The sequence below is a fragment of the Musa acuminata genome, chromosome BXJ3-8, assembly GCF_036884655.1.
Source record: "Musa acuminata AAA Group cultivar baxijiao chromosome BXJ3-8, Cavendish_Baxijiao_AAA, whole genome shotgun sequence".
NCBI lineage: Eukaryota > Viridiplantae > Streptophyta > Magnoliopsida > Zingiberales > Musaceae > Musa > Musa acuminata.
In genome coordinates, this window is record NC_088356.1 from 29,661,693 (window position 1) to 29,681,565 (window position 19,873).

Below are 19,873 nucleotides of genomic sequence, written 5' to 3' on the forward strand. Positions count from 1 at the left end.
ATTTGCCGTGACCGCTACGCAGTCAGTCTCGTGGGGCTCGGAGAGAGGTTTCCGGAATGGGGTCGCAATAGCGATTCCGAGTTCGTTCGACAAAGTCACGATGGTTTCGGCGCGCGCTTGCCGTGTCCGGTAATGGCGATCCCGAGATCCGACAATGGCGATTCCGAGATCGTTCGACTGGTTTAGAGGCTCCGTACGCCGTCCGCGACGTGCACAAAGGCGAGGGACGACGCAACCAAAGCGAGTGCGATCATACCAGCACTAAAGCACCGGATCCCATCAGAACTCCGAAGTCAAGCGTGCTTGGGCGAGAGTAGTACTAGGATGGGTGACCCCCCGGGAAGTCCTCGTGTTGCACTCCTTTTTGCGCCCCGAGTGACCAAAACCCCTCCCGTCGACCTCCGAGGCGATGGTTTTGGGCCTCGGAATTTGCCGTGACCGCTACGCAGTCAGTCTCGTGGGGCTCGGAGAGAGGTTTCCGGAATGGGGTCGCAATAGCGATTCCGAGTTCGTTCGACAAAGTCACGATGGTTTCGGCGCGTGCTTGCCGTGTCCGGTAATGGCGATTCCGAGATCCGACAATGGCGATTCCGAGATCGTTCGACAGGTTTAGAGGCTCCGTACGCCGTCCGCGACGTGCACAAAGGCGAGGGACGACGCAAACAAAGCGACTGCGATCATACCAGCACTAAAGCACCGGATCCCATCAGAACTCCGAAGTCAAGCGTGCTTGGGCGAGAGTAGTACTAGGATGGGTGACCCCCCGGGAAGTCCTCGTGTTGCACTCCTTTTTGCGCCCCGAGCGACCAAAACCCCTCCCGTCGACCTCCGAGGCGATGGTTTTGGGCCTCGGAATTTGCCGTGACCGCTACGCAGTCAGTCTCGTGGGGCTCGGAGAGAGGTTTCCGGAATGGGGTCGCAATAGCGATTCCGAGTTCGTTCGACAAAGTCACGATGGTTTCGGCGCGCGCTTGCCGTGTCCGGTAATGGCGATCCCGAGATCCGACAATGGCGATTCCGAGATCGTTCGACTGGTTTAGAGGCTCCGTACGCCGTCCGCGACGTGCACAAAGGCGAGGGACGACGCAAACAAAGCGAGTGCGATCATACCAGCACTAAAGCACCGGATCCCATCAGAACTCCGAAGTTAAGCGTGCTTGGGCGAGAGTAGTTCTAGGATGGGTGACCCCCTGGGAAGTCCTCGTGTTGCACTCCTTTTTGCGCCCCGTGTCACGACCCGGGTCTGATGAGCTAACTGGCCGATAACTCCATTTTGGTCCTTGCAACCACGGACCAAAATGCTTAAGCCGGAGGTTACGTAGTACACTCATCAGGCCCTTATGAGCTAATCACACACATTCCCCACTTCCGATGTGGGACTAATGGGATATTACACTATCCCCAACCCAATTAGCTTGACGTCCTCGTCAAGGCCTGACATATCCCAGATCGAACCCTAGCATAGTGCATGTGAGGTTTAACTCAGTGGTGGCTCCACGCCGTGATGAGTTCTCTGACTCCATCCACGGGTAGCCCTTTCCTACTGCAGCCCTCTCACCCTGCCCTAATGCTAGGTCGGCTCTGATACCAAATGTCACGACCCGGGTCTGATGAGCTAACTGGCCAATAACTCCATTTTTGGTCCTCAACGGCGGACCAAAATGCTTAAGCGGGAGGTTACGTAGTACACTCATCAGGCCCTTATGAGCTAATCACACACATTCCCCACTTCCGATGTGGGACTAATGGGATATTACACCCCGAGCGACCAAAACCCCTCCCGTCGACCTCCGAGGCGATGGTTTTGGGCCTCGGAATTTGCCGTGACCGCTACGCAGTCAGTCTCGTGGGGCTCGGAGAGAGGTTTCCGGAATGGGGTCGCAATAGCGATTCCGAGTTCGTTCGACAATGTCACGATGGTTTCGGCGCGCGCTTGCCGTGTCCGGTAATGGCGATTCCGAGATCGTTCGAGAGGTTTAGAGGCTCCGTACGCCGTCCGCGACGTGCACAAAGGCGAGGGACGACGCAAACAAAGCGACTGCGATCATACCAGCACTAAAGCACCGGATCCCATCAGAACTCCGAAGTTAAGCGTGCTTGGGCGAGAGTAGTACTAGGATGGGTGACCCCCTGGGAAGTCCTCGTGTTGCACTCCTTTTTGCGCCCCGAGTGACCAAAACCCCTCCCGTCGACCTCCGAGGCGATGGTTTTGGGCCTCGGAATTTGCCGTGACCGCTACGCAGTTAGTCTCGTGGGGCTCGGAGAGAGGTTTCCGGAATGGGGTCGCAATAGCGATTCCGAGTTCGTTCGACAAAGTCACGATGGTTTCGGCGCGCGCTTGCCGTGTCCGGTAATGGCGATTCCGAGATCCGACAATGGCGATTCCGAGATCGTTCGACAGGTTTAGAGGCTCCGTACGCCGTCCGCGACGTGCACAAAGGCGAGGGACGACGCAAACAAAGCGACTGCGATCATACCAGCACTAAATCACCGGATCCCATCAGAACTCCGAAGTTAAGCGTGCTTGGGCGAGAGTAGTACTAGGATGGGTGACCCCCTGGGAAGTCCTCCTCTTGCACTCCTTTTTGCGCCCCGAGCGACCAAAACCCCTCCCGTCGACCTCCGAGGCGATGGTTTTGGGCCACGGAATTTGCCGTGACCGCTACGCAGTCAGTCTCGTGGGGCTCGGAGAGAGGTTTCCGGAATGGGGTCGCAATAGCGATTCCGAGTTCGTTCGACAAAGTCACGATGGTTTCGGCGCGCGCTTGCCGTGTCCGGTAATGGCGATTCCGAGATCCGACAATGGCGATTCCGAGATCGTTCGAGAGATTTAGAGGCTCCTACGCCGTCCGCGACGTGCACAAAGGCGAGGGACGACGCAAACAAAGCGAGTGCGATCATACCAGCACTAAATCACCGGATCCCATCAGAACTCCGAAGTTAAGCGTGCTTGGGCGAGAGTAGTACTAGGATGGGTGACCCCCTGGGAAGTCCTCGTCTTGCACTCCTTTTTGCGCCCCGAGCGACCAAAACCCCTCCCGTCGACCTCCGAGGCGATGGTTTTGGGCCTCGGAATTTGCCGTGACCGCTACGCAGTCAGTCTCGTGGGGCTCGGAGAGAGGTTTCCGGAATGGGGTCGCAATAGCGATTCCGAGTTCGTTCGACAATGTCACGATGGTTTCGGCGCGCGCTTGCCGTGTCCGGTAATGGCGATTCCGAGATCGTTCGAGAGGTTTAGAGGCTCCGTACGCCGTCCGCGACGTGCACAAAGGCGAGGGACGACGCAAACAAAGCGACTGCGATCATACCAGCACTAAAGCACCGGATCCCATCAGAACTCCGAAGTTAAGCGTGCTTGGGCGAGAGTAGTACTAGGATGGGTGACCCCCTGGGAAGTCCTCGTGTTGCACTCCTTTTTGCGCCCCGAGTGACCAAAACCCCTCCCGTCGACCTCCGAGGCGATGGTTTTGGGCCTCGGAATTTGCCGTGACCGCTACGCAGTTAGTCTCGTGGGGCTCGGAGAGAGGTTTCCGGAATGGGGTCGCAATAGCGATTCCGAGTTCGTTCGACAAAGTCACGATGGTTTCGGCGCGCGCTTGCCGTGTCCGGTAATGGCGATTCCGAGATCCGACAATGGCGATTCCGAGATCGTTCGACAGGTTTAGAGGCTCCGTACGCCGTCCGCGACGTGCACAAAGGCGAGGGACGACGCAAACAAAGCGACTGCGATCATACCAGCACTAAATCACCGGATCCCATCAGAACTCCGAAGTTAAGCGTGCTTGGGCGAGAGTAGTACTAGGATGGGTGACCCCCTGGGAAGTCCTCCTCTTGCACTCCTTTTTGCGCCCCGAGCGACCAAAACCCCTCCCGTCGACCTCCGAGGCGATGGTTTTGGGCCACGGAATTTGCCGTGACCGCTACGCAGTCAGTCTCGTGGGGCTCGGAGAGAGGTTTCCGGAATGGGGTCGCAATAGCGATTCCGAGTTCGTTCGACAAAGTCACGATGGTTTCGGCGCGCGCTTGCCGTGTCCGGTAATGGCGATTCCGAGATCCGACAATGGCGATTCCGAGATCGTTCGAGAGATTTAGAGGCTCCTACGCCGTCCGCGACGTGCACAAAGGCGAGGGACGACGCAAACAAAGCGAGTGCGATCATACCAGCACTAAATCACCGGATCCCATCAGAACTCCGAAGTTAAGCGTGCTTGGGCGAGAGTAGTACTAGGATGGGTGACCCCCTGGGAAGTCCTCGTCTTGCACTCCTTTTTGCGCCCCGAGCGACCAAAACCCCTCCCGTCGACCTCCGAGGCGATGGTTTTGGGCCTCGGAATTTGCCGTGACCGCTACGCAGTCAGTCTCGTGGGGCTCGGAGAGAGGTTTCCGGAATGGGGTCGCAATAGCGATTCCGAGTTCGTTCGACAATGTCACGATGGTTTCGGCGCGCGCTTGCCGTGTCCGGTAATGGCGATTCCGAGATCGTTCGAGAGGTTTAGAGGCTCCGTACGCCGTCCGCGACGTGCACAAAGGCGAGGGACGACGCAAACAAAGCGACTGCGATCATACCAGCACTAAAGCACCGGATCCCATCAGAACTCCGAAGTTAAGCGTGCTTGGGCGAGAGTAGTACTAGGATGGGTGACCCCCTGGGAAGTCCTCGTGTTGCACTCCTTTTTGCGCCCCGAGTGACCAAAACCCCTCCCGTCGACCTCCGAGGCGATGGTTTTGGGCCTCGGAATTTGCCGTGACCGCTACGCAGTTAGTCTCGTGGGGCTCGGAGAGAGGTTTCCGGAATGGGGTCGCAATAGCGATTCCGAGTTCGTTCGACAAAGTCACGATGGTTTCGGCGCGCGCTTGCCGTGTCCGGTAATGGCGATTCCGAGATCCGACAATGGCGATTCCGAGATCGTTCGACAGGTTTAGAGGCTCCGTACGCCGTCCGCGACGTGCACAAAGGCGAGGGACGACGCAAACAAAGCGACTGCGATCATACCAGCACTAAATCACCGGATCCCATCAGAACTCCGAAGTTAAGCGTGCTTGGGCGAGAGTAGTACTAGGATGGGTGACCCCCTGGGAAGTCCTCCTCTTGCACTCCTTTTTGCGCCCCGAGCGACCAAAACCCCTCCCGTCGACCTCCGAGGCGATGGTTTTGGGCCACGGAATTTGCCGTGACCGCTACGCAGTCAGTCTCGTGGGGCTCGGAGAGAGGTTTCCGGAATGGGGTCGCAATAGCGATTCCGAGTTCGTTCGACAAAGTCACGATGGTTTCGGCGCGCGCTTGCCGTGTCCGGTAATGGCGATTCCGAGATCCGACAATGGCGATTCCGAGATCGTTCGAGAGATTTAGAGGCTCCTACGCCGTCCGCGACGTGCACAAAGGCGAGGGACGACGCAAACAAAGCGAGTGCGATCATACCAGCACTAAATCACCGGATCCCATCAGAACTCCGAAGTTAAGCGTGCTTGGGCGAGAGTAGTACTAGGATGGGTGACCCCCTGGGAAGTCCTCGTCTTGCACTCCTTTTTGCGCCCCGAGCGACCAAAACCCCTCCCGTCGACCTCCGAGGCGATGGTTTTGGGCCTCGGAATTTGCCGTGACCGCTACGCAGTCAGTCTCGTGGGGCTCGGAGAGAGGTTTCCGGAATGGGGTCGCAATAGCGATTCCGAGTTCGTTCGACAAAGTCACGATGGTTTCGGCGCGCGCTTGTCGTGTCCGGTAATGGCGATTCCGAGATCCGACAATGGCGATTCCGAGATCGTTCGAGAGGTTTAGAGGCTCCGTACGCCGTCCGCGACGTGCACAAAGGCGAGGGACGACGCAAACAAAGCGAGTGCGATCATACCAGCACTAAATCACCGGATCCCATCAGAACTCCGAAGTTAAGCGTGCTTGGGCGAGAGTAGTACTAGGATGGGTGACCCCCTGGGAAGTCCTCCTCTTGCACTCCTTTTTGCGCCCCGAGCGACCGAAACCCCTCCCGTCGACCTCCGAGGCGATGGTTTTGGGCCACGGAATTTGCCGTGACCGCTACGCAGTCAGTCTCGTGGGGCTCGGAGAGAGGTTTCCGGAATGGGGTCGCAATAGCGATTCCGAGTTCGTTCGACAAAGTCACGATGGTTTCGGCGCGCGCTTGCCATGTCCGGTAATGGCGATTCCGAGATCCGACAATGGCGATTCCGAGATCGTTCGACTGGTTTAGAGGCTCCGTACGCCGTCCGCGACGTGCACAAAGGCGAGGGACGACACAAACAAAGCGAGTGCGATCATACCAGCACTAAATCACCGGATCCCATCAGAACTCCGAAGTTAAGCGTGCTTGGGCGAGAGTAGTACTAGGATGGGTGACCCCCTGGGAAGTCCTCGTGTTGCACTCCTTTTTGCGCCCCGAGCGACCAAAACCCCTCCCGTCGACCTCCGAGGCGATGGTTTTGGGCCTCGGAATTTGCCGTGACCGCTACGCGGTCAGTCTCGTGGGGCTCGGAGAGAGGTTTCCGGAATGGGGTCGCAATAGCGATTCCGAGTTCGTTCGACAAAGTCCCGATGGTTTCGGCGCGCGCTTGCCGTGTCCGGTAATGGCGATTCCGAGATCCGACAATGGCGATTCCGAGATCGTTCGACAGGTTTAGAGGCTCCGTACGCCGTCCGCGACGTGCACAAAGGCGAGGGACGACGCAAACAAAGCGAGTGCGATCATACCAGCACAAAAGCATCGGATCCCATCAGAACTCCGAAGTTAAGCCTGCTTGGGCGAGAGTAGTACTAGGATGGGTGACCCCCTGGGAAGTCCTCGTGTTGCACTCCTTTTTGCGCCCCGAGCGACCAAAACCCCTCCCGTCGACCTCCGAGGCGATGGTTTTGGGCCTCGGAATTTGCTGTGACCGCTACGCAATCAGTCTCGTGGGGCTCGGAGAGAGGTTTCCGGAATGGGGTCGCAATAGCGATTCCGAGTTCGTTCGACAAAGTCCCGATGGTTTCGGCGCGCGCTTGCCGTGTCCGGTAATGGCGATTCCGAGATCCGACAATGGCGATTCCGAGATCGTTCGACAGGTTTAGAGGCTCCGTACGCCGTCCGCGACGTGCACAAAGGCGAGGGACGACGCAAACAAAGCGAGTGCGATCATACCAGCACTATAGCACCGGATCCCATCAGAACTCCGAAGTTAAGCGTGCTTGGGCGAGAGTAGTACTAGGATGGGTGACCCCCTGGGAAGTCCTCGTGTTGCACTCCTTTTTGCGCCCCGAGCGACCAAAACCTCTCCCGTCGACCTCCGAGGCGATGGTTTTGGGCCTCGGAATTTGCCGTGACCGCTACGCAGTCAGTCTCGTTGGGCTCGGAGCGAGATTTCCGGAATGGGGTCGCAATAGCAATTCCGAGTTCGTTCGACAAAGTCCCGATGGTTTCGGCGCGCGCTTGCCGTGTCCGGTAATGGCGATTCCGAGATCCGACAATGGCGATTCCGAGATCGTTCGACAGGTTTAGAGGCTCCGTACGCCGTCCGCGACGTGCACAAAGGCGAGGGACGACGCAAACAAAGCGAGTGCGATCATACCAGCACTAAAGCACCGGATCCCATCAGAACTCCGAAGTTAAGCGTGCTTGGGCGAGAGTAGTACTAAGATGGGTGACCCCCTGGGAAGTCCTCGTGTTGCACTCCTTTTTGCGCCCCGAGCGACCAAAACCCCTCCCGTCGACCTCCGAGGCGATGGTTTTGGGCCTCGGAATTTGCCGTGACCGCTACGCAGTCAGTCTCGTGGGGCTCGGAGAGAGGTTTCCGAAATGGGGTCGCAATAGCGATTCCGAGTTCGTTCGACAAAGTCCCGATGGTTTCGGCGCGCGCTTGCCGTGTCCGGTAATGGCGATTCCGAGATCCGACAATGGCGATTCCGAGATCGTTCGACAGGTTTAGAGGCTCCGTACGCCGTCCGCGACGTGCACAAAGGCGAGGGACGACGCAAACAAAGCGAGTGCGATCATACCAGCACTAAAGCACCGGATCCCATCAGAACTCCGAAGTTAAGCGTGCTTGGGCGAGAGTAGTACTAGGATGGGTGACCCCCTGGGAAGTCCTCGTGTTGCACTCCTTTTTGCGCCCCGAGCGACCAAAACCCCTCCCGTCGACCTCCGAGGCGATGGTTTTGGGCCTCGGAATTTGCCGTGACCGCTACGCAGTCAGTCTCGTGGGGCTCGGAGAGAGGTTTCCGGAATGGGGTCGCAATAGCGATTCCGAGTTCGTTCGACAAAGTCACGATGGTTTCGGCGCGCGCTTGCCGTGTCCGGTAATGGCGATTCCGAGATCCGACAATTGCGATTCCGAGATCGTTCGACTGGTTTAGAGGCTCCGTACGCCGTCCGCGACGTGCACAAAGGCGAGGGACGACACAAACAAAGCGAGTGCGATCATACCAGCACTAAATCACCGGATCCCATCAGAACTTCGAAGTTAAGCGTGCTTGGGCGAGAGTAGTACTAGGATGGGTGACCCCCTGGGAAGTACTCGTCTTGCACTCCTTTTTGCGCCCCGAGCGACCAAAACCTCTCCCGTCGACCTCCGAGGCGATGGTTTTGGTCCTCGGAATTTGCCGTGACCGCTACGCAGTCAGTCTCGTGGGGCTCGGAGAGAGGTTTCCGGAATGGGGTCGCAATAGCGATTCCGAGTTCGTTCGACAAAGTCCTGATGGTTTCGGCGCGCGCTTGCCGTGTCCGGTAATGGCGATTCCGAGATCCGACAATGGCGATTCCGAGATCGTTCGACAGGTTTAGAGGCTCCGTACGCCGTCCGCGACGTGCACAAAGGCGAGGGACGACGCAAACAAAGCGAGTGCGATCATACCAGCACTAAAGCACCGGATCCCATCAGAACTCCGAAGTTAACCGTGCTTGGGCGAGAGTAGTACTAGGATGGGTGACCCCTTGGGAAGTACTCGTGTTGCACTCCTTTTTGCGCCCGAGCGACCAAAACCTCTCCCGTCGACCTCCGAGGCGATGGTTTTGGGCCTCGGAATTTGCCGTGACCGCTACGCGGTCAGTCTCGTGGGGCTCGGAGCGAGATTTCCGGAATGGGGTCGCAATAGCGATTCCGAGTTCGTTCGACAAAGTCCCGATGGTTTCGGCGCGCGCTTGCCGTGTCCGGTAATGGCGATTCCGAGATCCGACAATGGCGATTCCGAGATCGTTCGACAGGTTTAGAGGCTCGGTACGCCGTCCGCGACGTGCACAAAGGCGAGGGACGACGCAAACAAAGCGAGTGCGATCATACCAGCATTAAAGCACCGGATCCCATCAGAACTCCGAAGTTAAGCGTGCTTGGGCGAGAGTAGTACTAGGATGGGTGACCCCCTGGGAAGTCCTCGTCTTGCACTCCTTTTTGCGCCCCGAGCGACCAAAACCCCTCCCGTCGACCTCCGAGGCGATGGTTTTGGGCCTCGGAATTTGCCGTGACCGCTACGCAGTCAGTCTCGTGGGGCTCGGAGAGAGGTTTCCGGAATGGGGTCGCAATAGCGATTCCGAGTTCGTTCGACAAAGTCACGATGGTTTCGGCGCGCGCTTGCCGTGTCCGGTAATGGCGATTCCGAGATCCGACAATGGCGATTCCGAGATCGTTCGACTGGTTTAGAGGCTCCGTACGCCGTCCGCGACGTGCACAAAGGCGAGGGATGACACAAACAAAGCGAGTGCGATCATACCAGCACTAAATCACCGGATCCCATCAGAACTCCGAAGTTAAGCGTGCTTGGGCGAGAGTAGTACTAGGATGGGTGACCCCCTGGGAAGTCCTCGTGTTGCACTCCTTTTTGCGCCCCGAGCGACCAAAACCCCTCCCGTCGACCTCCGAGGCGATGGTTTTGGGCCTCGGAATTTGCCGTGACCGCTACGCGGTCAGTCTCGTGGGGCTCGGAGAGAGGTTTCCGGAATGGGGTCGCAATAGCGATTCCGAGTTCGTTCGACAAAGTCCCGATGGTTTCGGCGCGCGCTTGCCGTGTCCGGTAATGGCGATTCCGAGATCCGACAATGGCGATTCCGAGATCGTTCGACAGGTTTAGAGGCTCCGTACGCCGTCCGCGACGTGCACAAAGGCGAGGGACGACGCAAACAAAGCGAGTGCGATCATACCAGCACTAAAGCACCGGATCCCATCAGAACTCCGAAGTTAAGCGTGCTTGGGCGAGAGTAGTACTAGGATGGGTGACCCCCTGGGAAGTCCTCGTGTTGCACTCCTTTTTGCGCCCCGAGCGACCAAAACCCCTCCCGTCGACCTCCGAGGCGATGGTTTTGGGCCTCGGAATTTGCCGTGACCGCTACGCAGTCAGTCTCGTGGGGCTCGGAGAGAGGTTTCCGGAATGGGGTCGCAATAGCGATTCCGAGTTCGTTCGACAAAGTCACGATGGTTTCGGCGCGCGCTTGCCGTGTCCGGTAATGGCGATTCCGAGATCCGACAATGGCGATTCCGAGATCGTTCGACAGGTTTAGAGGCTCCGTACGCCGTCCGCGACGTGCACAAAGGCGAGGGACGACACAAACAAAGCTAGTGCGATCATACCAGCACTAAATCACCGGATCCCATCAGAACTTCGAAGTTAAGCGTGCTTGGGCGAGAGTAGTACTAGGATGGGTGACCCCCTGGGAAGTACTCGTCTTGCACTCCTTTTTGCGCCCCGAGCGACCAAAACCTCTCCCGTCGACCTCCGAGGCGATGGTTTTGGGCCTCGGAATTTGCCGTGACCGCTACGCAGTCAGTCTCGTGGGGCTCGGAGAGAGGTTTCCGGAATAGGGTCGCAATAGCGATTCCGAGTTCGTTCGACAAAGTCCCGATGGTTTCGGCCCGCGCTTGCCGTGTCCGGTAATGGCGATTCCGAGATCCGACAATGGCGATTCCGAGATCGTTCGACAGGTTTAGAGGCTCCGTACGCCGTCCGCGACGTGCACAAAGGCGAGGGACGACGCAAACAAAGCGAGTGCGATCATACCAGCACTAAAGCACCGGATCCCATCAGAACTCCGAAGTTAAGCGTGCTTGGGTGAGAGTAGTACTAGGATGGGTGACCCCCTGGGAAGACCTCGTGTTGCACTCCTTTTTGCGCCCCGAGCGACCAAAACCCCTCCCGTCGACCTCCGAGGCGATGGTTTTGGGCCTCGGAATTTGCCGTGACCGCTACGCAGTCAGTCTCGTGGGGCTCGGAGAGAGGTTTCCGGAATGGGGTCGCAATAGCGATTCCGAGTTCGTTCGACAAAGTCACGATGGTTTCGGCGCGCGCTTGCCGTGTCCGGTAATGGCGATTCCGAGATCCGACAATGGCGATTCCGAGATCGTTCGACTGGTTTAGAGGCTCCGTACGCCGTCCGCGACGTGCACAAAGGCGAGGGACGATGCAAACAAAGCGAGTGCGATCATACCAGCACTAAATCACCGGATCCCATCAGAACTCCGAAGTTAAGCGTGCTTGGGCGAGAGTAGTACTAGGATGGGTGACCCCCTGGGAAGTCCTCGTCTTGCACTCCTTTTTGCGCCCCGAGCGACCAAAACCCCTCCCGTCGACCTCCGAGGCGATGGTTTTGGGCCTCGGAATTTGCCGTGACCGCTACGCAGTCAGTCTCGTGGGGCTCGGAGAGAGGTTTCCGGAATGGGGTCGCAATAGCGATTCCGAGTTCGTTCGACAAAGTCACGATGGTTTCGGCGCGCGCTTGCCGTGTCCGGTAATGGCGATTCCGAGATCCGACAATGGCGATTCCGAGATCGTTCGAGAGGTTTAGAGGCTCCGTACGCCGTCCGCGACGTGCACAAAGGCGAGGGACGACGCAAACAAAGCCAGTGCGATCATACCAGCACTAAATCACCGGATCCCATCAGAACTCCGAAATTAAGCGTGCTTGGGCGAGAGTAGTACTAGGATGGGTGACCCCCTGGGAAGTCCTCGTGTTGCACTCCTTTTTGCGCCCCGAGCGACCAAAACCCCTCCCGTCGACCTCCGAGGCGATGGTTTTGGGCCTCGGAATTTGCCGTGACCGCTACGCAGTCAGTCTCGTGGGGCTCGGAGAGAGGTTTCCGGAATGGGGTCGCAATAGCGATTCCGAGTTCGTTCGACAAAGTCACGATGGTTTCGGCGCGCGCTTGCCGTGTCCGGTAATGGCGATTCCGAGATCCGACAATGGCGATTCCGAGATCGTTCGACTGGTTTAGAGGCTCCGTACGCCGTCCGCGACGTGCACAAAGGCGAGGGACGATGCAAACAAAGCGAGTGTGATCATACCAGCACTAAATAACCGGATCCCATCAGAACTCCGAAGTTAAGCGTGCTTGGGCGAGAGTAGTACTAGGATGGGTGACCCCCTGGGAAGTCCTCGTCTTGCACTCCTTTTTGCGCCCCGAGCGACCAAAACCCCTCCCGTCGACCTCCGAGGCGATGGTTTTGGGCCTCGGAATTTGCCGTGACCGCTACGCAGTCAGTCTCGTGGGGCTCGGAGAGAGGTTTCCGGAATGGGGTCGCAATAGCGATTCCGAGTTCGTTCGACAAAGTCACGATGGTTTCGGCGCGCGCTTGCCGTGTCCGGTAATGGCGATTCCGAGATCCGACAATGGCGATTCCGAGATCGTTCGACTGGTTTTGAGGCTCCGTACGCCGTCCGCGACGTGCACAAAGGCGAGGGATGACACAAACAAAGCGAGTGCGATCATACCAGCACTAAATCACCGGATCCCATCAGAACTCCGAAGTTAAGCGTGCTTGGGCGAGAGTAGTACTAGGAAGGGTGACCCCCTGGGAAGTCCTCGTGTTGCACTCCTTTTTGCGCCCCGAGCGACCAAAACCCCTCCCGTCGACCTCCGAGGCGATGGTTTTGGGCCTCGGAATTTGCCGTGACCGCTACGCGGTCAGTCTCGTGGGGCTCGGAGAGAGGTTTCCGGAATGGGGTCGCAATAGCGATTCCGAGTTCGTTCGACAAAGTCCCGATGGTTTCGGCGCGCGCTTGCCGTGTCCGGTAATGGCGATTCCGAGATCCGACAATGGCGATTCCGAGATCGTTCGACAGGTTTAGAGGCTCCGTACGCCGTCCGCGACGTGCACAAAGGCGAGGGACGACGCAAACAAAGCGAGTGCGATCATACCAGCACAAAAGCATCGGATCCCATCAGAACTCCGAAGTTAAGCGTGCTTGGGCGAGAGTAGTACTAGGATGGGTGACCCCCTGGGAAGTCCTCGTGTTGCACTCCTTTTTGCGCCCCGAGCGACCAAAACCCCTCCCGTCGACCTCCGAGGCGATGGTTTTGGGCCTCGGAATTTGCTGTGACCGCTACGCAATCAGTCTCGTGGGGCTCGGAGAGAGGTTTCCGGAATGGGGTCGCAATAGCGATTCCGAGTTCGTTCGACAAAGTCCCGATGGTTTCGGCGCGCGCTTGCCGTGTCCGGTAATGGCGATTCCGAGATCCGACAATGGCGATTCCGAGATCGTTCGACAGGTTTAGAGGCTCCGTACGCCGTCCGCGACGTGCACAAAGGCGAGGGACGACGCAAACAAAGCGAGTGCGATCATACCAGCACTAAAGCACCGGATCCCATCAGAACTCCGAAGTTAAGCGTGCTTGGGCGAGAGTAGTACTAGGATGGGTGACCCCCTGGGAAGTCCTCGTGTTGCACTCCTTTTTGCGCCCCGAGCGACCAAAACCCCTCCCGTCGACCTCCGAGGCGATGGTTTTGGGCCTCGGAATTTGCCGTGACCGCTACGCAGTCAGTCTCGTGGGGCTCGGAGAGAGGTTTCCGGAATGGGGTCGCAATAGCGATTCCGAGTTCGTTCGACAAAGTCACGATGGTTTCGGCGCGCGCTTGCCGTGTCCGGTAATGGCGATTCCGAGATCCGACAATGGCGATTCCGAGATCGTTCGACAGGTTTAGAGGCTCCGTACGCCGTCCGCGACGTGCACAAAGGCGAGGGACGACGCAAACAAAGCGAGTGCGATCATACCAGCACTAAAGCACCGGATCCCATCAGAACTCCGAAGTTAAGCGTGCTTGGGCGAGAGTAGTACTAGGATGGGTGACCCCCTGGGAAGTCCTCGTGTTGCACTCCTTTTTGCGCCCCGAGCGACCAAAACCCCTCCCGTCGACCTCCGAGGCGATGGTTTTGGGCCTCGGAATTTGCCGTGACCGCTACGCAGTCAGTCTCGTGGGGCTCGGAGAGAGGTTTCCGGAATGGGGTCGCAATAGCGATTCCGAGTTCGTTCGACAAAGTCACGATGGTTTCGGCGCGCGCTTGCCGTGTCCGGTAATGGCGATTCCGAGATCCGACAATGGCGATTCCGAGATCGTTCGACAGGTTTAGAGGCTCCGTACGCCGTCCGCGACGTGCACAAAGGCGAGGGACGACACAAACAAAGCTAGTGCGATCATACCAGCACTAAATCACCGGATCCCATCAGAACTTCGAAGTTAAGCGTGCTTGGGCGAGAGTAGTACTAGGATGGGTGACCCCCTGGGAAGTACTCGTCTTGCACTCCTTTTTGCGCCCCGAGCGACCAAAACCTCTCCCGTCGACCTCCGAGGCGATGGTTTTGGGCCTCGGAATTTGCCGTGACCGCTACGCAGTCAGTCTCGTGGGGCTCGGAGAGAGGTTTCCGGAATAGGGTCGCAATAGCGATTCCGAGTTCGTTCGACAAAGTCCCGATGGTTTCGGCCCGCGCTTGCCGTGTCCGGTAATGGCGATTCCGAGATCCGACAATGGCGATTCCGAGATCGTTCGACAGGTTTAGAGGCTCCGTACGCCGTCCGCGACGTGCACAAAGGCGAGGGACGACGCAAACAAAGCGAGTGCGATCATACCAGCACTAAAGCACCGGATCCCATCAGAACTCCGAAGTTAAGCGTGCTTGGGTGAGAGTAGTACTAGGATGGGTGACCCCCTGGGAAGACCTCGTGTTGCACTCCTTTTTGCGCCCCGAGCGACCAAAACCCCTCCCGTCGACCTCCGAGGCGATGGTTTTGGGCCTCGGAATTTGCCGTGACCGCTACGCAGTCAGTCTCGTGGGGCTCGGAGAGAGGTTTCCGGAATGGGGTCGCAATAGCGATTCCGAGTTCGTTCGACAAAGTCACGATGGTTTCGGCGCGCGCTTGCCGTGTCCGGTAATGGCGATTCCGAGATCCGACAATGGCGATTCCGAGATCGTTCGACTGGTTTAGAGGCTCCGTACGCCGTCCGCGACGTGCACAAAGGCGAGGGACGATGCAAACAAAGCGAGTGCGATCATACCAGCACTAAATCACCGGATCCCATCAGAACTCCGAAGTTAAGCGTGCTTGGGCGAGAGTAGTACTAGGATGGGTGACCCCCTGGGAAGTCCTCGTCTTGCACTCCTTTTTGCGCCCCGAGCGACCAAAACCCCTCCCGTCGACCTCCGAGGCGATGGTTTTGGGCCTCGGAATTTGCCGTGACCGCTACGCAGTCAGTCTCGTGGGGCTCGGAGAGAGGTTTCCGGAATGGGGTCGCAATAGCGATTCCGAGTTCGTTCGACAAAGTCACGATGGTTTCGGCGCGCGCTTGCCGTGTCCGGTAATGGCGATTCCGAGATCCGACAATGGCGATTCCGAGATCGTTCGAGAGGTTTAGAGGCTCCGTACGCCGTCCGCGACGTGCACAAAGGCGAGGGACGACGCAAACAAAGCCAGTGCGATCATACCAGCACTAAATCACCGGATCCCATCAGAACTCCGAAATTAAGCGTGCTTGGGCGAGAGTAGTACTAGGATGGGTGACCCCCTGGGAAGTCCTCGTGTTGCACTCCTTTTTGCGCCCCGAGCGACCAAAACCCCTCCCGTCGACCTCCGAGGCGATGGTTTTGGGCCTCGGAATTTGCCGTGACCGCTACGCAGTCAGTCTCGTGGGGCTCGGAGAGAGGTTTCCGGAATGGGGTCGCAATAGCGATTCCGAGTTCGTTCGACAAAGTCACGATGGTTTCGGCGCGCGCTTGCCGTGTCCGGTAATGGCGATTCCGAGATCCGACAATGGCGATTCCGAGATCGTTCGACTGGTTTAGAGGCTCCGTACGCCGTCCGCGACGTGCACAAAGGCGAGGGACGATGCAAACAAAGCGAGTGTGATCATACCAGCACTAAATAACCGGATCCCATCAGAACTCCGAAGTTAAGCGTGCTTGGGCGAGAGTAGTACTAGGATGGGTGACCCCCTGGGAAGTCCTCGTCTTGCACTCCTTTTTGCGCCCCGAGCGACCAAAACCCCTCCCGTCGACCTCCGAGGCGATGGTTTTGGGCCTCGGAATTTGCCGTGACCGCTACGCAGTCAGTCTCGTGGGGCTCGGAGAGAGGTTTCCGGAATGGGGTCGCAATAGCGATTCCGAGTTCGTTCGACAAAGTCACGATGGTTTCGGCGCGCGCTTGCCGTGTCCGGTAATGGCGATTCCGAGATCCGACAATGGCGATTCCGAGATCGTTCGACTGGTTTTGAGGCTCCGTACGCCGTCCGCGACGTGCACAAAGGCGAGGGATGACACAAACAAAGCGAGTGCGATCATACCAGCACTAAATCACCGGATCCCATCAGAACTCCGAAGTTAAGCGTGCTTGGGCGAGAGTAGTACTAGGAAGGGTGACCCCCTGGGAAGTCCTCGTGTTGCACTCCTTTTTGCGCCCCGAGCGACCAAAACCCCTCCCGTCGACCTCCGAGGCGATGGTTTTGGGCCTCGGAATTTGCCGTGACCGCTACGCGGTCAGTCTCGTGGGGCTCGGAGAGAGGTTTCCGGAATGGGGTCGCAATAGCGATTCCGAGTTCGTTCGACAAAGTCCCGATGGTTTCGGCGCGCGCTTGCCGTGTCCGGTAATGGCGATTCCGAGATCCGACAATGGCGATTCCGAGATCGTTCGACAGGTTTAGAGGCTCCGTACGCCGTCCGCGACGTGCACAAAGGCGAGGGACGACGCAAACAAAGCGAGTGCGATCATACCAGCACAAAAGCATCGGATCCCATCAGAACTCCGAAGTTAAGCGTGCTTGGGCGAGAGTAGTACTAGGATGGGTGACCCCCTGGGAAGTCCTCGTGTTGCACTCCTTTTTGCGCCCCGAGCGACCAAAACCCCTCCCGTCGACCTCCGAGGCGATGGTTTTGGGCCTCGGAATTTGCTGTGACCGCTACGCAATCAGTCTCGTGGGGCTCGGAGAGAGGTTTCCGGAATGGGGTCGCAATAGCGATTCCGAGTTCGTTCGACAAAGTCCCGATGGTTTCGGCGCGCGCTTGCCGTGTCCGGTAATGGCGATTCCGAGATCCGACAATGGCGATTCCGAGATCGTTCGACAGGTTTAGAGGCTCCGTACGCCGTCCGCGACGTGCACAAAGGCGAGGGACGACGCAAACAAAGCGAGTGCGATCATACCAGCACTATAGCACCGGATCCCATCAGAACTCCGAAGTTAAGCGTGCTTGGGCGAGAGTAGTACTAGGATGGGTGACCCCCTGGGAAGTCCTCGTGTTGCACTCCTTTTTGCGCCCCGAGCGACCAAAACCTCTCCCGTCGACCTCCGAGGCGATGGTTTTGGGCCTCGGAATTTGCCGTGACCGCTACGCAGTCAGTCTCGTGGGGCTCGGAGCGAGATTTCCGGAATGGGGTCGCAATAGCAATTCCGAGTTCGTTCGACAAAGTCCCGATGGTTTCGGCGCGCGCTTGCCGTGTCCGGTAATGGCGATTCCGAGATCCGACAATGGCGATTCCGAGATCGTTCGACAGGTTTAGAGGCTCCGTACGCCGTCCGCGACGTGCACAAAGGCGAGGGACGACGCAAACAAAGCGAGTGCGATCATACCAGCACTAAAGCACCGGATCCCATCAGAACTCCGAAGTTAAGCGTGCTTGGGCGAGAGTAGTACTAGGATGGGTGACCCCCTGGGAAGTCCTCGTGTTGCACTCCTTTTTGCGCCCCGAGCGACCAAAACCTCTCCCGTCGACCTCCGAGGCGATGGTTTTGGGCCTCGGAATTTGCCGTGACCGCTACGCAGTCAGTCTCGTGGGGCTCGGAGCGAGATTTCCGGAATGGGGTCGCAATAGCAATTCCGAGTTCGTTCGACAAAGTCCCGATGGTTTCGGCGCGCGCTTGCCGTGTCCGGTAATGGCGATTCCGAGATCCGACAATGGCGATTCCGAGATCGTTCGACAGGTTTAGAGGCTCCGTACGCCGTCCGCGACGTGCACAAAGGCGAGGGACGACGCAAACAAAGCGAGTGCGATCATACCAGCACTAAAGCACCGGATCCCATCAGAACTCCGAAGTTAAGCGTGCTTGGGCGAGAGTAGTACTAGGATGGGTGACCCCCTGGGAAGTCCTCGTGTTGCACTCCTTTTTGCGCCCCGAGCGACCAAAACCCCTCCCGTCGACCTCCGAGGCGATGGTTTTGGGCCTCGGAATTTGCCGTGACCGCTACGCAGTCAGTCTCGTGGGGCTCGGAGAGAGGTTTCCGGAATGGGGTCGCAATAGCGATTCCGAGTTCGTTCGACAAAGTCACGATGGTTTCGGCGCGCGCTTGCCGTGTCCGGTAATGGCGATTCCGAGATCCGACAATGGCGATTCCGAGATCGTTCGACTGGTTTAGAGGCTCCGTACGCCGTCCGCGACGTGCACAAAGGCGAGGGACGATGCAAACAAAGCGAGTGTGATCATACCAGCACTAAATAACCGGATCCCATCAGAACTCCGAAGTTAAGCGTGCTTGGGCGAGAGTAGTACTAGGATGGGTGACCCCCTGGGAAGTCCTCGTCTTGCACTCCTTTTTGCGCCCCGAGCGACCAAAACCCCTCCCGTCGACCTCCGAGGCGATGGTTTTGGGCCTCGGAATTTGCCGTGACCGCTACGCAGTCAGTCTCGTGGGGCTCGGAGAGAGGTTTCCGGAATGGGGTCGCAATAGCGATTCCGAGTTCGTTCGACAAAGTCACGATGGTTTCGGCGCGCGCTTGCCGTGTCCGGTAATGGCGATTCCGAGATCCGACAATGGCGATTCCGAGATCGTTCGACTGGTTTTGAGGCTCCGTACGCCGTCCGCGACGTGCACAAAGGCGAGGGATGACACAAACAAAGCGAGTGCGATCATACCAGCACTAAATCACCGGATCCCATCAGAACTCCGAAGTTAAGCGTGCTTGGGCGAGAGTAGTACTAGGAAGGGTGACCCCCTGGGAAGTCCTCGTGTTGCACTCCTTTTTGCGCCCCGAGCGACCAAAACCCCTCCCGTCGACCTCCGAGGCGATGGTTTTGGGCCTCGGAATTTGCCGTGACCGCTACGCGGTCAGTCTCGTGGGGCTCGGAGAGAGGTTTCCGGAATGGGGTCGCAATAGCGATTCCGAGTTCGTTCGACAAAGTCCCGATGGTTTCGGCGCGCGCTTGCCGTGTCCGGTAATGGCGATTCCGAGATCCGACAATGGCGATTCCGAGATCGTTCGACAGGTTTAGAGGCTCCGTACGCCGTCCGCGACGTGCACAAAGGCGAGGGACGACGCAAACAAAGCGAGTGCGATCATACCAGCACAAAAGCATCGGATCCCATCAGAACTCCGAAGTTAAGCGTGCTTGGGCGAGAGTAGTACTAGGATGGGTGACCCCCTGGGAAGTCCTCGTGTTGCACTCCTTTTTGCGCCCCGAGCGACCAAAACCCCTCCCGTCGACCTCCGAGGCGATGGTTTTGGGCCTCGGAATTTGCTGTGACCGCTACGCAATCAGTCTCGTGGGGCTCGGAGAGAGGTTTCCGGAATGGGGTCGCAATAGCGATTCCGAGTTCGTTCGACAAAGTCCCGATGGTTTCGGCGCGCGCTTGCCGTGTCCGGTAATGGCGATTCCGAGATCCGACAATGGCGATTCCGAGATCGTTCGACAGGTTTAGAGGCTCC

General features: G+C 58.0%; 45 non-coding genes across 45 annotated transcripts; all 45 read left to right on the plus strand.

Moving 5' to 3' along the window:
- Nucleotides 1–242: 242 nt before the first annotated feature.
- LOC135646422 (5S ribosomal RNA) lies at nt 243–361 on the plus strand. Its single transcript, XR_010499174.1, has one exon. It is a non-coding gene; the product is annotated as a 5S ribosomal RNA (ribosomal RNA).
- Nucleotides 362–669: 308 nt separating this feature from the next.
- On the plus strand, nt 670–788 carry LOC135647218 (5S ribosomal RNA). The gene has a single exon (XR_010499959.1). It is a non-coding gene; the product is annotated as a 5S ribosomal RNA (ribosomal RNA).
- A 308-nt stretch (nt 789–1,096) lies between these two features.
- LOC135646527 (5S ribosomal RNA) lies at nt 1,097–1,215 on the plus strand. Its single transcript, XR_010499274.1, has one exon. It is a non-coding gene; the product is annotated as a 5S ribosomal RNA (ribosomal RNA).
- Nucleotides 1,216–2,036: 821 nt separating this feature from the next.
- Nucleotides 2,037–2,155, plus strand: LOC135646400 (5S ribosomal RNA). Its single transcript, XR_010499152.1, has one exon. It is a non-coding gene; the product is annotated as a 5S ribosomal RNA (ribosomal RNA).
- Nucleotides 2,156–2,463: 308 nt separating this feature from the next.
- On the plus strand, nt 2,464–2,582 carry LOC135647620 (5S ribosomal RNA). The gene has a single exon (XR_010500354.1). It is a non-coding gene; the product is annotated as a 5S ribosomal RNA (ribosomal RNA).
- Nucleotides 2,583–2,889: 307 nt separating this feature from the next.
- Nucleotides 2,890–3,008, plus strand: LOC135647090 (5S ribosomal RNA). The gene has a single exon (XR_010499834.1). It is a non-coding gene; the product is annotated as a 5S ribosomal RNA (ribosomal RNA).
- A 286-nt stretch (nt 3,009–3,294) lies between these two features.
- Nucleotides 3,295–3,413, plus strand: LOC135646401 (5S ribosomal RNA). Its single transcript, XR_010499153.1, has one exon. It is a non-coding gene; the product is annotated as a 5S ribosomal RNA (ribosomal RNA).
- A 308-nt stretch (nt 3,414–3,721) lies between these two features.
- On the plus strand, nt 3,722–3,840 carry LOC135647621 (5S ribosomal RNA). Its single transcript, XR_010500355.1, has one exon. It is a non-coding gene; the product is annotated as a 5S ribosomal RNA (ribosomal RNA).
- A 307-nt stretch (nt 3,841–4,147) lies between these two features.
- LOC135647091 (5S ribosomal RNA) lies at nt 4,148–4,266 on the plus strand. The gene has a single exon (XR_010499835.1). It is a non-coding gene; the product is annotated as a 5S ribosomal RNA (ribosomal RNA).
- A 286-nt stretch (nt 4,267–4,552) lies between these two features.
- Nucleotides 4,553–4,671, plus strand: LOC135646402 (5S ribosomal RNA). The gene has a single exon (XR_010499154.1). It is a non-coding gene; the product is annotated as a 5S ribosomal RNA (ribosomal RNA).
- A 308-nt stretch (nt 4,672–4,979) lies between these two features.
- Nucleotides 4,980–5,098, plus strand: LOC135647622 (5S ribosomal RNA). Its single transcript, XR_010500356.1, has one exon. It is a non-coding gene; the product is annotated as a 5S ribosomal RNA (ribosomal RNA).
- A 307-nt stretch (nt 5,099–5,405) lies between these two features.
- LOC135647092 (5S ribosomal RNA) lies at nt 5,406–5,524 on the plus strand. Its single transcript, XR_010499836.1, has one exon. It is a non-coding gene; the product is annotated as a 5S ribosomal RNA (ribosomal RNA).
- Nucleotides 5,525–5,832: 308 nt separating this feature from the next.
- Nucleotides 5,833–5,951, plus strand: LOC135647523 (5S ribosomal RNA). Its single transcript, XR_010500260.1, has one exon. It is a non-coding gene; the product is annotated as a 5S ribosomal RNA (ribosomal RNA).
- Nucleotides 5,952–6,259: 308 nt separating this feature from the next.
- LOC135648186 (5S ribosomal RNA) lies at nt 6,260–6,378 on the plus strand. The gene has a single exon (XR_010500875.1). It is a non-coding gene; the product is annotated as a 5S ribosomal RNA (ribosomal RNA).
- A 308-nt stretch (nt 6,379–6,686) lies between these two features.
- LOC135647402 (5S ribosomal RNA) lies at nt 6,687–6,805 on the plus strand. The gene has a single exon (XR_010500141.1). It is a non-coding gene; the product is annotated as a 5S ribosomal RNA (ribosomal RNA).
- Nucleotides 6,806–7,113: 308 nt separating this feature from the next.
- Nucleotides 7,114–7,232, plus strand: LOC135648076 (5S ribosomal RNA). The gene has a single exon (XR_010500767.1). It is a non-coding gene; the product is annotated as a 5S ribosomal RNA (ribosomal RNA).
- A 308-nt stretch (nt 7,233–7,540) lies between these two features.
- Nucleotides 7,541–7,659, plus strand: LOC135648071 (5S ribosomal RNA). The gene has a single exon (XR_010500763.1). It is a non-coding gene; the product is annotated as a 5S ribosomal RNA (ribosomal RNA).
- A 308-nt stretch (nt 7,660–7,967) lies between these two features.
- On the plus strand, nt 7,968–8,086 carry LOC135647023 (5S ribosomal RNA). The gene has a single exon (XR_010499769.1). It is a non-coding gene; the product is annotated as a 5S ribosomal RNA (ribosomal RNA).
- A 308-nt stretch (nt 8,087–8,394) lies between these two features.
- LOC135647460 (5S ribosomal RNA) lies at nt 8,395–8,513 on the plus strand. Its single transcript, XR_010500197.1, has one exon. It is a non-coding gene; the product is annotated as a 5S ribosomal RNA (ribosomal RNA).
- Nucleotides 8,514–8,821: 308 nt separating this feature from the next.
- On the plus strand, nt 8,822–8,940 carry LOC135647073 (5S ribosomal RNA). The gene has a single exon (XR_010499817.1). It is a non-coding gene; the product is annotated as a 5S ribosomal RNA (ribosomal RNA).
- Nucleotides 8,941–9,247: 307 nt separating this feature from the next.
- On the plus strand, nt 9,248–9,366 carry LOC135647047 (5S ribosomal RNA). The gene has a single exon (XR_010499792.1). It is a non-coding gene; the product is annotated as a 5S ribosomal RNA (ribosomal RNA).
- A 308-nt stretch (nt 9,367–9,674) lies between these two features.
- Nucleotides 9,675–9,793, plus strand: LOC135648187 (5S ribosomal RNA). Its single transcript, XR_010500876.1, has one exon. It is a non-coding gene; the product is annotated as a 5S ribosomal RNA (ribosomal RNA).
- Nucleotides 9,794–10,101: 308 nt separating this feature from the next.
- On the plus strand, nt 10,102–10,220 carry LOC135647138 (5S ribosomal RNA). The gene has a single exon (XR_010499881.1). It is a non-coding gene; the product is annotated as a 5S ribosomal RNA (ribosomal RNA).
- Nucleotides 10,221–10,528: 308 nt separating this feature from the next.
- Nucleotides 10,529–10,647, plus strand: LOC135647561 (5S ribosomal RNA). The gene has a single exon (XR_010500297.1). It is a non-coding gene; the product is annotated as a 5S ribosomal RNA (ribosomal RNA).
- Nucleotides 10,648–10,955: 308 nt separating this feature from the next.
- On the plus strand, nt 10,956–11,074 carry LOC135646300 (5S ribosomal RNA). The gene has a single exon (XR_010499057.1). It is a non-coding gene; the product is annotated as a 5S ribosomal RNA (ribosomal RNA).
- Nucleotides 11,075–11,382: 308 nt separating this feature from the next.
- Nucleotides 11,383–11,501, plus strand: LOC135647093 (5S ribosomal RNA). The gene has a single exon (XR_010499837.1). It is a non-coding gene; the product is annotated as a 5S ribosomal RNA (ribosomal RNA).
- Nucleotides 11,502–11,809: 308 nt separating this feature from the next.
- Nucleotides 11,810–11,928, plus strand: LOC135647439 (5S ribosomal RNA). The gene has a single exon (XR_010500176.1). It is a non-coding gene; the product is annotated as a 5S ribosomal RNA (ribosomal RNA).
- Nucleotides 11,929–12,236: 308 nt separating this feature from the next.
- LOC135647494 (5S ribosomal RNA) lies at nt 12,237–12,355 on the plus strand. Its single transcript, XR_010500231.1, has one exon. It is a non-coding gene; the product is annotated as a 5S ribosomal RNA (ribosomal RNA).
- A 308-nt stretch (nt 12,356–12,663) lies between these two features.
- On the plus strand, nt 12,664–12,782 carry LOC135647062 (5S ribosomal RNA). The gene has a single exon (XR_010499807.1). It is a non-coding gene; the product is annotated as a 5S ribosomal RNA (ribosomal RNA).
- A 308-nt stretch (nt 12,783–13,090) lies between these two features.
- Nucleotides 13,091–13,209, plus strand: LOC135646560 (5S ribosomal RNA). Its single transcript, XR_010499307.1, has one exon. It is a non-coding gene; the product is annotated as a 5S ribosomal RNA (ribosomal RNA).
- A 308-nt stretch (nt 13,210–13,517) lies between these two features.
- On the plus strand, nt 13,518–13,636 carry LOC135647253 (5S ribosomal RNA). Its single transcript, XR_010499995.1, has one exon. It is a non-coding gene; the product is annotated as a 5S ribosomal RNA (ribosomal RNA).
- A 308-nt stretch (nt 13,637–13,944) lies between these two features.
- LOC135647367 (5S ribosomal RNA) lies at nt 13,945–14,063 on the plus strand. Its single transcript, XR_010500106.1, has one exon. It is a non-coding gene; the product is annotated as a 5S ribosomal RNA (ribosomal RNA).
- A 308-nt stretch (nt 14,064–14,371) lies between these two features.
- LOC135647562 (5S ribosomal RNA) lies at nt 14,372–14,490 on the plus strand. The gene has a single exon (XR_010500298.1). It is a non-coding gene; the product is annotated as a 5S ribosomal RNA (ribosomal RNA).
- A 308-nt stretch (nt 14,491–14,798) lies between these two features.
- Nucleotides 14,799–14,917, plus strand: LOC135646302 (5S ribosomal RNA). The gene has a single exon (XR_010499059.1). It is a non-coding gene; the product is annotated as a 5S ribosomal RNA (ribosomal RNA).
- Nucleotides 14,918–15,225: 308 nt separating this feature from the next.
- Nucleotides 15,226–15,344, plus strand: LOC135647095 (5S ribosomal RNA). The gene has a single exon (XR_010499838.1). It is a non-coding gene; the product is annotated as a 5S ribosomal RNA (ribosomal RNA).
- A 308-nt stretch (nt 15,345–15,652) lies between these two features.
- LOC135647440 (5S ribosomal RNA) lies at nt 15,653–15,771 on the plus strand. The gene has a single exon (XR_010500177.1). It is a non-coding gene; the product is annotated as a 5S ribosomal RNA (ribosomal RNA).
- Nucleotides 15,772–16,079: 308 nt separating this feature from the next.
- On the plus strand, nt 16,080–16,198 carry LOC135647495 (5S ribosomal RNA). Its single transcript, XR_010500232.1, has one exon. It is a non-coding gene; the product is annotated as a 5S ribosomal RNA (ribosomal RNA).
- A 308-nt stretch (nt 16,199–16,506) lies between these two features.
- Nucleotides 16,507–16,625, plus strand: LOC135647064 (5S ribosomal RNA). Its single transcript, XR_010499809.1, has one exon. It is a non-coding gene; the product is annotated as a 5S ribosomal RNA (ribosomal RNA).
- Nucleotides 16,626–16,933: 308 nt separating this feature from the next.
- Nucleotides 16,934–17,052, plus strand: LOC135646561 (5S ribosomal RNA). The gene has a single exon (XR_010499308.1). It is a non-coding gene; the product is annotated as a 5S ribosomal RNA (ribosomal RNA).
- A 308-nt stretch (nt 17,053–17,360) lies between these two features.
- On the plus strand, nt 17,361–17,479 carry LOC135648077 (5S ribosomal RNA). Its single transcript, XR_010500768.1, has one exon. It is a non-coding gene; the product is annotated as a 5S ribosomal RNA (ribosomal RNA).
- Nucleotides 17,480–17,787: 308 nt separating this feature from the next.
- Nucleotides 17,788–17,906, plus strand: LOC135647481 (5S ribosomal RNA). The gene has a single exon (XR_010500218.1). It is a non-coding gene; the product is annotated as a 5S ribosomal RNA (ribosomal RNA).
- Nucleotides 17,907–18,214: 308 nt separating this feature from the next.
- LOC135647594 (5S ribosomal RNA) lies at nt 18,215–18,333 on the plus strand. The gene has a single exon (XR_010500329.1). It is a non-coding gene; the product is annotated as a 5S ribosomal RNA (ribosomal RNA).
- Nucleotides 18,334–18,641: 308 nt separating this feature from the next.
- Nucleotides 18,642–18,760, plus strand: LOC135647496 (5S ribosomal RNA). The gene has a single exon (XR_010500233.1). It is a non-coding gene; the product is annotated as a 5S ribosomal RNA (ribosomal RNA).
- Nucleotides 18,761–19,068: 308 nt separating this feature from the next.
- Nucleotides 19,069–19,187, plus strand: LOC135647065 (5S ribosomal RNA). The gene has a single exon (XR_010499810.1). It is a non-coding gene; the product is annotated as a 5S ribosomal RNA (ribosomal RNA).
- Nucleotides 19,188–19,495: 308 nt separating this feature from the next.
- LOC135646563 (5S ribosomal RNA) lies at nt 19,496–19,614 on the plus strand. Its single transcript, XR_010499310.1, has one exon. It is a non-coding gene; the product is annotated as a 5S ribosomal RNA (ribosomal RNA).
- Nucleotides 19,615–19,873: the final 259 nt, after the last annotated feature.